Genomic DNA, 14,860 nt, shown 5'->3' with positions numbered 1-14,860 from the left:
TAGAACTAGGTATTTGGAACGAAAATTTAATCAGCGTTGTGCTTAACAAAACTCGGCAGGTATTTTAGCCGAGTTGATGGGCTCTGCGTGGTGTATCGAGGAGAGACGATTTAACTCATTAGGCTTTTGTGTAGGTTAAGCCACCGGGTATTAAAGGCTTTATTGCGTTTTAGAATTTATCCACTTTAAGATGTGCCGTAGAACGATAATCATTTTGAAAATACATCAAATCAATTTGGCTAGACAAACGCGTTAAATTATCATCAACGTGACAAATATAACACAATCTATCTCATGTAAATTAACATTGACCGATCGACTATTCCAGTTGCGTTTGCAACAAGAATAACTTTTACACTTCTCAAACAGCTAGTAAAAACTATTTATGGTAAACAAGTATCTGTAAAAAATGGCCGTGGTAGATATTTCAAATATTATTTTGGTATTAGGTTGTCGCCCGCATAATGTGTGATATTTATCCAATCCTTTTTTACCGTTGTCATAACCAGCTGTCGGCGACCGCTATGTTTAATTGTACCGCGTATACAATATAACAACTATACTATAGTGGATACGGCTATAAGGCGCTGTGTTGGGCTGACGTCTATAAACAGCTTTTGACGACGACGCAGCGCCTTCTTATTGTTTGCATTATTAGCGTTGTCGTGTTGACCCCAGAATAATAGTTCCAATTGCGGCGGTGGCAGCGGTGACCGCGGGAAGGACTCGTGATTAATTCACGGACAAAGGACGCAAACGGGGGGGGGGGGGCGAAGGCGGTAAGTCACGTCAGTCAGAGAGCAAGCGGTAACTGGCCTTTACAAAGTTTTGGCCTTTGGCCGCGCGTACCCTTTTGCCGCCGATGCAAAAGCCATTCCGGTCGACGTGATTTCTGCGTACCCGCGTCAAAGGCAAAACGCCCCGTCCTCGTCCGTCCGGCCGTGGCGAGGACTTAGGGTGACCTTTTAAAGTCGCCGCCCCCCCCCCCCCGCGCGCGCGTCCAGGCGACACGACGGCGTGTAGGGCTCTCGCTGGAAATCGGTTCGCCATCAATCATCGCCCGGGCCGTTTTGCAAAACTGTCACATACTCGCATTACCATTTACCTACTTCTAAATCCAAAGGCGCACCGCCGCCAAGGCAAGATCACTGGGGTCGCGCCCGGAATACGAATGGCCTACTACACCGTGTTGTCGTTGCGAGGCCGTCCGACCGACCGGCCGGCCGACCTAAGTTCTTGTGCATAATAACCGTTCTGTTGCCGGCAGCCGTGTTATAGTACCTACACAATTTAACGATATTGTCATGGCCAGACAATAAACGGTTTTTGCAGATTTTCGCATACAGGGTCACGAACGGCACAATCGGTTTTATCGACAAATCCGTGTGTGGTCGGGATATAATATAGTGGGAACGAGTATAATATATGATATATTGAGAGGTCGCGAGTCTCTAGGAATATTATTGAAACTCAAAGAGCTTCAGTGCTAAATTGTGGACGATACCAGCGCTTTACGATATCAATATATTTTTTAGACGACATGACAATGGTCTATTGAATAATTTTAACTGAAAAGTGCGTGTAATATTCTAAAATCCAACACAAATATTTGCAGAATAAAAAAAGAACTACAAAATGTATTTTACTTAAAAAAACATTACTTGTATTAAGAGTTGATTACCCTCTATAGATGAAACCAAATATGATGTATCCACAAAAATGTCAATAAGTAAGTACCAATAATAATTAACAGTATACATTTGTTTTTTAAAGAAAGTTTTGTCTATAGATTTTTGAAAGAATTGACATTATTGGGTTACACGTGTACTTGGATCTACCTACAGTGTCCGGAGTATAACAATCTGTGTGTTAACAAAATATAATTCATTACTTGTCATAGAGCATACTACTACAAATTAATCAGATATTTAGTTAATAAATAATATCGATTGCTTGTAATTTTTTTTTTCGTACTTTGTTTAACCTGTTATGCGATACCGCGTGTAGATTCAGTAGTAAAAACATTTAACCGAAACAATTATGTTACATGTTTTACTTGCCATATACTCATAAGATTACCGTATACGGATGCATACAATTATACTTATTTGTACATATTTTTCGTCTGGTGCTTCGCAGTGTTTTGAAGCGTAAACGAGCCGTCGGCGAATGTGGAAAATAACGAGCTGCATAATACCCAGGTACAGCGGTGAATGTTAAAAGTAGGAGGAAACAAGTTACTCGACATCATCATTGTTATATTTTTGCAGTGAACCAACGTCCGATCGAGTAAATCAATATCCGCTTGTATATATATATTATTATAATATAAAATGTACGTCTCACGACAATAATGACAATATATAAATATATATATATACAATATAATACCATGTGTATACCTATACAATATACATTACCCGGCAGCATCGTTTTTGGTGTATCATGTCACAAAGGCGAGCGAACACGGCAAGACGGTGCAATAATGATGCTACGACGAGGGGCGAACATAAAGAGGAGAGACGACTCTAATATAGGAACATGCCATGGGAAATAATTGATTTGAGTCGGCTATAAATGAGCTGCTGAGGTATATCTATCTATCCGCACAGCTGAAAGGCTGGCATTAAATCACACACAACAGCAAAGATACACACCAGATCAAGAACAAACAGTTTTTGATTTACTTTAGAAATTTTCAATTTCGGACATTCGAATTCGGACAAGTCGGCTACAAGACTCGCGTACAATGAAGATGTTATTCGTCTTGCACTGATTTACTGTCTGATAAGACATAATATTATAACCATTGTCCGATTGTCGGTTCTATGAGTAGGCTTATACCGCAAGCATATACAACACATCTTGTTATACCTTATAACTTTAATAAGTCAAATCCTGATTATTAACGGCTTCATCTCAACTGTGATTATGATAATAATATGTGTTTAACCGAACACCTGTGGTCACCCTATTTGTACAGTATAGTACATCAATCTTCCCGGTCGCATCCGAACCGGTCCTCTCGCGCTAAACGTGACCCGCTTGACCGCCATGACATCACTAGCACAGATCAGGTGTCATCAGCATCCGCGACCTCTGAGGGGTTAACTACGGTAACGGAGGGTCGACCGTCTACACAGGTGTTATGTTGAATGAAAAATAAATAACGTATAATATATAGTATACAGTTAGGGTTTGTTGATATATTAGAGTTAAATGTATCATAGCCATGTAACTTCTACCCTTTCATGCTACAATATCTTTTTATAGAAGATAACAGTTGAGTTTTCTATTTGTTTGTATAATATGACACTGTAGCTGTTGAGAGGACGCTTAATAAGACCATTATTGTCACCACACTCAACTTATGTTGTTACCAATTATTGCAAGGAATGGGGACTAGGGGGAAGCTATTCTAGCTTTGAGAACGATTGCAGAAAGAAGACTAAATATGAACAGGAGTACATATATAGGGTTCATCGATCTAGAGAAAACATTCGACGCCGTAAATTGGAACTTATTGATGACCACCTTAAAAAGAACTGGCCTGGATTGGAAGGACGGAAGAACTATTATGGAACTATACAAAAACCAAGAAACAATAACTAGAATAGGAGACTGTATATCAACAGTCATAGAATCCGTAGAGGAGTGAGACAAGGCTGTTGTTTGTCACCCTACTTATTCAATATACTCAAGAAGTTGTTCAAGAACTCAAAGTAAAAGCTAAAGATGTAAAAATAAATGGAAAGATAATCCATTGTATCGGATTTTCTAATGACATTGCCATGGTAACAGAGACAGCGAAAAACATGCAACAATCTCTGGCTACATTTAATGAAATATTAAAACAATACCTTATGAAGATCAATACAAAGAAAACAAAAGTCATGGTAGTAAGTAAAGAGAGCAGAGTCCCCATCGTTAACATACAATTAGATAACAAAACATTTGAAAAGGTACAACAGTATAAATATTTAGCAAGTACACTAACCAGTGACAAATATAGCCATGGCAAAAAGAGCCTTTACGCAAAAAAGACCGTTACTCATGAACAAAAATCTTAAGACCAGAAAAAACTTTGCCAAAAGCTACGTATGGGGGATTTTTTTGTATGGTTGTGAAACCTGGACCCTAACAGTACAAGATAAAAATTGAAACAATGAAAATGTGAACCTGGGGAAGATTACTTAGTTGGACTGAAAGGAAGAGCAATGCAGAAATTATCCAAATAGTAGAGGATAAGAGAATATTGCTATCCATCATTAGATCAAGAAGTAGAACATTTATAGGACACTTAATAAGACATGACCTCTTCATAACCAACATAATGGAAGGGAGAATCAATAGACGCAACGGAAGAGGAAGACCGAGGAAGACATTCATAGGAGAGATATTTGAAATGGCTGGATCCAACGAGTATTCGCATATGAAGACACTCTGGCATTAAAGAGAGAAGAGTGGAAGTCTTTTTTTTCGCTATGACAAGGCCTTTAGAAAAGAAGAAGAAACTATTAAGAAATAACAAAATGGGAAAAAATGTATTTTCATTAATGTCCTAGCTTTGATTAAATCCTTCTGGCCCACGCTATACAGTATGACAGATTACCGACTCCTTTCTGTTCCAAAGACATATTTGAGTAAACTTATAAATAATTGTTTAATTATACGATATAGCTAATAAACAAAATTGAATAAAAAGTGCAACATCCGATACATATTGTATTTTGTGTCTTAAAATCAATATAAAAAATACAAAAATGCTTATAGTTTGTGACTATATATGGTAGTGACAACGACTGAATGTGGTTACAGTAAATTTTGGTGATTTCTAGTTACCTTCTAGAGCGAAGTTGAAAAATTGTGTTTTGGACTTGTGGCCATACCTGATATATTGTACATTAAAATCAAATAGCCATTGCCAATTTTGCAGCGTACACTATTATTATAACGGGTTGGTACAACAGCTAATACTACTTGTACAGCAGCTACAGAGCTAATACACGCGGCGTGTGTGATTAAAACTTCAAAAACAATACCCGTTTTGGGGCTAAACCAGGCGAAAAGTTTTACCCGCCGGTGGCCGCGAACCGGCCGATGATTTATGCTTCCCCGGAGAATGCGATCCGGCAGGGTAGGCGTGAACGGAAACCGAACGCGGTTGGTCGTTTTCGGCCCTTGATAAGGGACCTCGCCGTTGTTTTCACTCTGTATGTAGTATGTACCCACCATATATATATATATATACATATATATATTACTTATTCGAGTACCCGGTTGCCCCGTGTATCGCCGCCGGATTACACAACACGACTGTGCACTGTGTATGTATACCTACCTAAACACTGTGCATAGCATATTATAACGACCTTCTTCCTCGCAAAACAGCGACGCACTTATCTCTGGTCCGATGCCGAGTGTGTAAGACCCCGGCCGTTCTCCTAGATTATACATACGCATGCACACACGCACTATAGCCCTTGGTCCCCTCGAGAGTCCTCCTCTAATTACACGGTAGTAGATAGGCGTTATTATAACAATATTAGGTATATTGGTCTATAATGTGCTCGTGGATTAGAATGTAATTAAAACGACAAGCGGCGCAACGTCCAAAACCCCCAAAAAAAATGTTTTAAAAAAACCGCAGCAACCCTGGCTCTGCTGATCAGATTATATCGGTTCTAACCGTGGCGCGTTTTCCACTCTATAGAATGATAAATAGGTAATATTGTTTTTCATCAGTTCTACCATAACAGTGCCAGTAATTAGCTGATCGTAATTAGAAGTATTAGCTTCAACAGTGATACTCAATAATGTAATATATACATTATACACACTTAAAAACATGTTTTTGGTTTTTGTTTCAGGAACAAAACTACATAAGTCTCTAAGCCCTAAGCAGTTTGACGAGAATTGGATCAAACGCTATCAGTTATGATCAATAAAACAGCGTTTTCGATGATGAAATTTATTTAAAAGTAAGAACCCCAGTTGAGTAGTTTTGTATTTTTTTAAATATGAACTAATGTTAAACCGTCACAAATAAATGAATAACTAAACCATAAAACATTAATTATAGAAATCGCGAAGTCAGCGTTAGCTAAATAACATATAGTTGTAAGAACGATAACTAAAACATTTTGTGTAAGCTAAAGCGTCTTGCGTTGTTTATTCTCTTATATTAGTTCAACTTAATTGATATCCAACTAATTGTGTATGACCAATTTGGATTTAATAACAAAACTCCCTATTGATAATATATATATTAATAAAACAATATGAATGTAAATAAAAATATATATTAACTCAGTTAATTATGTAAGTATAGGCCGTAAAAATGTAAAATATTTATCTGTCAAATTGTCATATTGTAATAAGATATCATTGGTACATTATACTTTATAACAATGTGTCAAATAACATTTGCGTTATTTTTATTTCTTCTTCCGTGTAAACTTTATTGGCGCGAGCATTGGCCGAAGTTTGTTCAACAAGTCAAAACACACTGTTTCAACGGGCCCGCCGCCGCAGAGCGCCAAGTTGGATCGCCTCTCAAGTTTACGCGAGAGCTTAGAAAGTATGTGGTTGATTCTGAAATCTTTGATAAGAAACTTTGGTACAAGGTTTATGCGGGCCGGTTGCCATCCCCAGCTGTAGCCGCTGCTGCCAGGACGACGTCGGTGGTTACAAAACTTCGGCCAAGTTTCTTGGAACCAGTAACTTTTCCCTCTCATCTATATTCGTTGTTTATATTTTTTTTCCACTTTAATTGTAAAAATACAATCTCCTACACAATAGTATGCAGTGTAATAATAATGCGTAGGTATCGTTATGTTTAGTCAAACGGAATCATATTGTGTGTTTTGAAAACAAAATAAATTGCAAATAATATCTCTTTTGCATCCAGTCAATCGAATAACATAAAATAACCGTAGATATTGCTATTTCAGTTTAGCATTAGGTAATATTACACGTTTGTTGAGACGATTTTATATATTATGAAACACGATCAACTCCTTATATTGTTGGGCTCGATTAATTACCTTTTGTTTTTTTATTTTAATTTCATAATGGGCTCACAAACACTCTCCGGCGTGCTTTCGCCACAGAATCGCTCAAAACAGTAATTACCACGGGGTTTGGCAAAAAATAAAAATAAATTTTAAGGCGTCAAGGCCTAATATTCAGCTGCGTGTATTTTTTTTTTTTATCCAGAGTCCGTTTTATTAATTAAACAAAGGGGAGACGATCCATAGTGATCGAGGGAGACCGTACGTCATACTCGTTTAGGAACCGACCGACGTTCACACGGCGGCCACTACGGCCAGTGTGTGTTGAAAATCTATACGTCATATTATTATTATAGTAAAATCCCTACTTATAAATTCAGATTCGCGCGTTCACTTGTACCCGTCGTCTTAAGTTCGGGCGGCGTGTGACGTGATCAAGGAGAAATTATGATAATAGATTCGGTAAACAAGAACAAATCCACTGCGCCAATGGTGCCCACGTCCCTTTCCCCGGCCGGTAATCCTTTGGTCATTAGACGGGTCGGAGTGTAGATGGGCCTCATAGTGTATGGCCAGCAGCATCAGCAGCAGCAGCAGCAGCGGTGCTTAAGTTTGCCCGGGGCTAGCGTCAGCGACATTCGCCTTGACATAACCGTCACTTTATATGCTAATTCGTCATTAATCCGCAATCTAAAGAGAGAGAGAGTAGTTTGCCGCCTCTCGTCAAAGTTCTATTACAATGCCGAATTACACACACACACACACGCGCGAGGGTTGAATTTTCTTCCAAAAACCAAAACGTCGATCGCGTCTAAAGCGCCGGTTTCAATATCACTATTATATAATCCTACATAACCAAATGTAGGTATAGTATCACTGTCCAAATGTTATAACCCACTAAATTATAGCGTTGTGTGTAGGCAGAGACGGGGAAAATGTACAGAGCCAGCGCCAGTGGGCACTTGTAAGGGTCGAGTGTTAATTGTTGTTTTTCTATAATTATTTTAACTGAAAAATGTATTATCGCCTGAGTGGACTCTGCGCTGAGGAAACCCGAAAAAACGAATCAAACACCGCGTGTGGGTATTATAGCTGATGTTATTTTTTTCGACACACAAACTATACCGGTGATAGACCGGCCATTTTGTGGATGCGTGACCGTTGGGCAGCTGCATTTGACCCCGGAAGTGCTCGGCCAACCCTCATTTCGGTACGTTGCACCGTGTGGTGGGGTCGCCCGTGTTTTCATTGACCCTTGTCCGGGGCTATGCTCGCAGAAGGGATCAACCCCCCAAAAACAGCAGCAGCTATCCGGCTGCTGACCAAAACACGAGTTGACCCCTTTTACAAATGTGTTTTCCATCAATAAAATCGCCCAACCGGTTCTCCCCGTATAACCCCGCTAATCGCCGGTCATATTTTATATTTATTGTGATACACATTAAAAACCCTCTTTTTTTCTAATCGTGAAACGTAGGAATTTTGTTTACGAAAACTATATAATAGTATAAACTAAAAAAAAAAAAACATTGTTTTAGTAATAATTTTAAAAACAAACAAACTGAAATTTCACTTGGTTTTCTTTTAGAGTATAAATATTTGTTTTATTTTCTACGTATAAATTATGATAATATAATATACAAACGGGTAACACAATAGAGTTGCCTCTTTATAAACCACAGCGATTGTTCGTTTTCATTAATTAAATTTATCTTCAGATATTATGATTTTTAGTATTTTTTATGGAATTGTATAGGAGAACGCCACTTGTTTGTATTTGTGAGTTCATGTCGTCAGCCGCTTATTATTTATTTGTACTAAAATAATTGTTTGGAAATATATATTGTTGTTATTTGCTATGATTACTAATACGGAAACTAATACATGTTGCCGATTGTATTTTCCCAAAAGTTGGAAAAAGGGACATATCAGCTTCCCGGCCATCCTTCCACAAAATCATGATTTAAGACAATTATTCAATTTGTATTAAAAAAAAAAAAAAAATTGATTCCGTTGTCACTCGGTCGGCATGGCATATTATAGTCATCTGACACCGTTAAACAACTACCTTATCCTATAGTTGTACCAAGGAAATTACCGAGGATTTTGGAAATTATGATTTACACTAATATTAGGCTGGTTCACCATTGCCGCGTTTTTTTATGCAGCGCTACAGTGTAACAGAAATAGATAATACATTAAATTATATGTGTATTGTGTAAACTAACTGTACAATAATAAAACAACGTTGACTATAAAGCCGGGTCCACACAGAGGTTTTAAAAAAATAAAACAAAAACTCATCTTCTTTCTGTTTATAAAAAAACAAAACTGTAAAAAAACATTTGTCTAGACTGAATTGACAAAAAACTTGAACAAAAATTTAAATACTATGTATGTGTTGGGTTTTTTTCATCTATCCATTTTGAAAAGATCGTTTTAAAAATGAGCTTTTTATTCTTTTATACTAGTTATCCATTCACAGTCGTTTAGTCTGCTTTCGTAGTGCGATCTTTTCGGTTCTTGGTTCGTTCGTTTTTATTTTAATAATTAAATTGTTTAAATATTAAAATATTAATGTGGAAACTGAAAAGAGGTATCGAAGATGAGGAAGATATACTAATGCTGGGTGCTGGATATATTTATTTAAATGTTCAAAATAAATAAAATTAAAATAAAAGACGTTTTTGGGAAAGACCAACGTTACAAAAACGAAATGTATATGAATCAATGAACTTTTAAAAGATTTACGGGTTAAGTCATTGGTATAATATAAACAAGTTATTAATATAACTTGTTTTTATTTTTTAACACATTAATATTTAATTACATTTAACAATTAATATTTAAACACAATTTTATGTCCACACCGAGCTACATCGTGTTTTTGTTTTGTTTTAATATTGTTCGCTCTGCGTGGACCCGGCATAAGGAATTTCACTGAAAAAACGTATCTGCATTTTTTTTTTTGTGGGCGGTGGTGCAGTAGAGCATAAAGTATATGGGGGGAGAGGGGAGTATAATTTTCATCGGATAACCAGATTGCACATAATAACATAAAGACCAGTGCGGAGATGGTGGCGCCGGGAGGGGGAGGCAGGGTCTGCGCGAGATGGGTATTCCCTGTGGACACAGTGGGCGAGTTTTGATAGCATGTGTTGACACAAGGATTGGTTTGCCAGGTATCCGCAAACATGGTACGCTTGTTTGCCCGCAGCTCTCCGGAAATTACAAAACCGAAGTCAAACAATATTATTATAGGCGCAACATCAAACCTCTTCGCCGTTGCCTCTGCTCGTGCCGGCTTAACTGCACGGACCGACAAAACAGTTTTGCGGACTCCAATTATTATTATTATTGTATTTATCATCTCGAAAATAACCCCATAACATTCTTCTTCGTGTCCGTCATCGTCGCCACTGCGATTTACATAATTGGCTCGCTCGCTGTGTACTGTGTACACACACACACACACACATACATGTGCCCGTTGTAGACAAACCCAGCTTGTAAACAAGACCACCTTCCTTAGGGGAAGTATAATGTGTTTGTTGTACTGACGTCCAAGAAAACCGGCCAAAACGGTCTGATGAACGTTTCTCCTACACAGTTTTTGTTTTGATTTTACAATTCCATAATATGTTCTAAAGTCTTTTTAATTCCTTTCTTTTTAACAGTATGTTTAAAAAACATGAAAAATAAGATTTCAATACTAATTGATACAAAATGTCTTTTTGCATTAAATTCTATAAAAATAAATTGATCGTGCCGCTGTTTACGGTTTATCAATGTTTCAAAAACTAAAAAAAATGTATTAACAATAACTCATACCGGTTATTATTTAATCTATTTCGGCTATATTATTAAATTTTAAATATATTATTGACATAATGCCCAAATTTTATAGGGTCCACAACACTTGACAGCGAAAAGTTGAAAAAAGGGACAAAACTACATGTGATTTTTCAACAGCTACAAGAATTTTACTCGAAGTCATATCAAATAGTGAGTTTTTGAATAAAGTAATTGTTTTAACTTTTAAGTTGAATTAATTAAATAGAAATTTCATTTTGTTTACATAAAACGTACAATCACTCTAACTTTAGGACTTCCGCTGTTCAAAATATTCTTCCTTTCCATTATTTTTTTATCGTTTTAATGTTTTTCCTTTAGTACATCTGAAGCTCCAGACCAGACACTACAAAATCAAATAAATTTAAATTGAATAATACTATTAAAATACAAACCGTCTTAATGAGTCTATAACCAACACAACTTTAGGTCGTTTTAGAAGTTCATTGTCCAATCATAAAATATATATTCTACAACATACCTAAGACTTATTGTTTAATGATTTATATTGTTTTATGTGATAATTGTACATCAAATGTTAAGTATTTAGTATGTAATTAAAGCAAAGTAATGTTTTTTTTATAAGTTTTTACAGAAGTGTACGAGTGTCAAGAAATCAACGTATTCTCTATTATACATTTTGTTGTCATTTTTTATTTTATTATAATTATTTCTTTTCGAAATAATTGTTTTACCATTAAATTTAGTTTGCGATTAATATATGTTGTTTATTGATATTAATTTGCATTTTGTTTGTGTGCTCTATTAACAAAAAATTAATAAATATGTCTTAAGTTTTTTTTTTATCGCAATTTCCTCAATAATTAAAAAATGAAAGTATTAACGTTAACATCAAATAAACGTTAGTCGAACATTTACTGTGATTTCGGTCGATTTTCCTCTGTTGAATATGCATTGTACAAAAGTGCTAAACGAACACCTTAATAAACTAATAACGCATAACAATCGTACAGATAGCCGTTAAACCGTTTAAAAACCGTTAGTTGCGTACTCGGGAGCATCGATTTGAATTTTTGAATAAACTATTACCATAGAGCTGCGCAAATAATTTCATCATCAACGGCGGTACCTATATTAAACCGTTTTAAACGCCAAAGGCAGCAAGCACAATATGTATTCCCTTTGGCGTCACAGCCAGCACTCGAGACACCCCGGACCGTGTTCGTGTATCTGAGAAGTATCTTAACGGCTGAATAATAATAATAATAATAATAGTGTCAACAATAGAAGTGAAGCACATTGACGAGTAACACACACACACACACATAAGCGGGCGGCGAGTGGGGGGAAAGCGACGTTAGCAACTAAAACGATTAACGGCTACCGATAGTACGATTGTAGAGGGTTAGAGCGGAGGTGACCATCAGCTATAGTAATTTTATACTGCTGTTGTACCTTATCAAACGGTTGATTGATTCGAATGAAACTTTTCGGCTGCTCTGACCGTATATAGAAACTATGCGGTACCATAGCCGCCTAAGACTTTTGTGCATAGCGTTAAACAGGGTGTGGAAGACAAGGCAAGAGCACTGCGGAGGCGGTCGGTTTTTGTACAAGTCTCTTGTGTTTATATTACTATTATTATTATATATTGTATTATAGTAGTAGTGTAGAGCTTGTATATGCGCACACACACACACACACACACCGGAATGAGACAAAGAGAAATAAACATGGCCGCCGGACGCTAACGATCCCTTAGGGTGTCTGTGGTCACCATAAATACCCGAGCGGACCCCGTCGAGGCCGGCGCGGCGGTGGTGTGTAAAGTTTCGGGTCCGAGCCGAGCGGGGAGCGTAAGGGGTAAACTTTGCCGCTGGGCGAACTGCCGCGCTCTCCCCCCCCCCCCCCACCTCCGCCGGAGTCGGCCATTTTTAATTATCTTCTACTCTTTGCTAATTTTGTTAACCCTCACACCCCCTCTCGTCCTATCTCGCACCCTCTAGCGCGCACACACACACGCATACACGGCAAACTTGCCACTTACATTATTATTATTACACCCGCGAAAGAGTGAAAATATAAAATAAAAAAAAAAAACGGTCAACCCCGACTGGCGAGAGACCTACCTTCGCGGTATGGAACTTTTATATTGAACAGCCTTTAAAAAAAAAAAAAGCGTACCACCGGACACTCGAATAATCAACGCAATATGATATTGATTTTTTATATATATATATATATATATATATATGTATAGATAGATTAATATTGTATCGAAAAATATTGAATTCACTGTAACAAAATAGCTAATTGTTATTATTATAATCATCCTTAATTGTATTTTTCCTAGCATTTTTTTTTTTTTACTTATTTTACTGAAAAAAAAACAGCAGGTTAGGTACTCATTACATTTATTATAATTACCAAAAGAAATGTCATTAGAATTAGTGATCTGTGTTTGGCGAACCAGCGCGTAAATAATATTTTTATAGTTATTATAGCCATTAAGTATATTAGAAAATAATATAGTAATAAAAGGTAAAACAAAATTGTATATACTGATTATCGGTTATACACTGAGTATACGGTTTTGACTTATCAAATCCGTATACTAAAGTTGGACAAATTATCAATTTGCGCTTTGTGCTTTCAAAAACCGAGATATAAGGTAAACAACTTCGAAAACAGTAAAGTAAACTTGCTACTCGAGCATATTAACCGCCGGTTGTATGAGATAATAATAATAATTTAATACCAGCTAAAAGAGTTTCCGGACACGTTTCCTTTAAAACATCATATTAACAATTTATTGTATTAATAATGAATATCATTATCATGTTTCAAGACATTAAAAGTACCACTTACAAAAAATCAAATATTTTTTTACTGAAAACACAATTATTATAATGTGTGTATACAAAATTATATACTATTATGTATAATTTGGGTGTCTTAGTATAATATCTTTTAACGTTACATTTTTCTAAACAATTAAATTTATATATTCTTTTTAAACTTTGTCTATTTATTTTAATTTCATTATTTTAATAATGACGTGTATATATTTCACCATTCAATAATAATTAAGTTAGATGATGACTTGAAGCTCAACATTCGCTTTACAAATATTATTACTATTATTATTAATATTATAAGTATTTTTTTTCACGCATAATGTCCTTTTAACTTCCTACCACTTGTAGCACGAGTCGGACGGTTTGTGATGGATTGGGTAGTAAGTAGTTTTACAGTATAATATTACAATATATTCGTTTAATGATCTACATAATAATTACAAACCACGACTGACGCGAGTTATTTTTCTTAATATTCTAAAGCAGTCCTAATAATTCTTGGCCTTAAACTGTGTCTGTGTGTTTGACACTACGATACGAACGAGTTGCGAAATCGTAACGACAATTGTGTATGCCGAGAAGGATATAAGCGAGCGACTAGTAGACATAGACAAATAATAGAACCGAGCCATAAAGAGCGAATAGGTAGGTTTCTTCCCTCGATCAACACATTATTATTATTATAGATCCATAATAATATATTATGCGCCTCCCGATAGGCGATACAAAATAATAATAATAATATCCTATCCACTGTACGGCGCTCTCGAGACAAATGGTTCGGGATATCGGGGAATAGTTCTTGTTTTCTACTTCTATTTTTTTTTTTTTTTTTGTTCAGCCAACCAGCCGAGGAAAAATAAATAATAAGGTGAGCGCGAAAAAAGGATCCGTAACGACCTCGAGGGATTCCCCGCGGGAGACCCGGGCAACGCGCAATAACAAATGGCCGAGACTTATCCGGTGGACAGGAAGTCGTAGCCGGATCCAATTCCCAGCGCGTCCGTCCGCCAGGAATTGTGTGGTTTTTTAGGCCGTTCCTGAACGAAACAACGCCGGGGCCACAGGACCGGGGATCGTTGTAGGCTGTAAATTAAATCCGCAGAACACATCCTAACCAAGCTAGCCGTCCCCGGTGGGGTTACCAGACCAGATTAAACTATTTAAATGTTCGCT

The 14,860-nt window shown here is 36.7% G+C and overlaps 1 long non-coding RNA gene across 1 annotated transcript in view; it reads left to right on the top strand.

The window, feature by feature from the left end:
- The window catches only part of LOC126840985 (uncharacterized), a 40,880-nt gene extending 29,833 nt beyond the window's left edge, over positions 1–11,047 (top strand). Inside the window, exons 4-5 of the long non-coding RNA XR_007686123.1 lie at positions 5,871–5,981; positions 10,921–11,047. This is a non-coding gene — a long non-coding RNA (uncharacterized LOC126840985). The remainder of the gene's footprint in view (positions 1–5,870; positions 5,982–10,920) is intronic.
- The last annotated feature ends 3,813 nt before the right edge of the window (positions 11,048–14,860 follow it).

Source organism: Adelges cooleyi, unplaced genomic scaffold (genome assembly GCF_023614345.1).
Source record: "Adelges cooleyi isolate 19-005CV unplaced genomic scaffold, UGA_ACOO_1.1 ACOO_flye_CR_arks_rails_tigmint_CR_PRNA_376, whole genome shotgun sequence".
NCBI lineage: Eukaryota > Metazoa > Arthropoda > Insecta > Hemiptera > Adelgidae > Adelges > Adelges cooleyi.
Note: the sequence above shows the minus strand (reverse complement) of the source record. Positions and strands in the feature narration are given on the sequence as shown.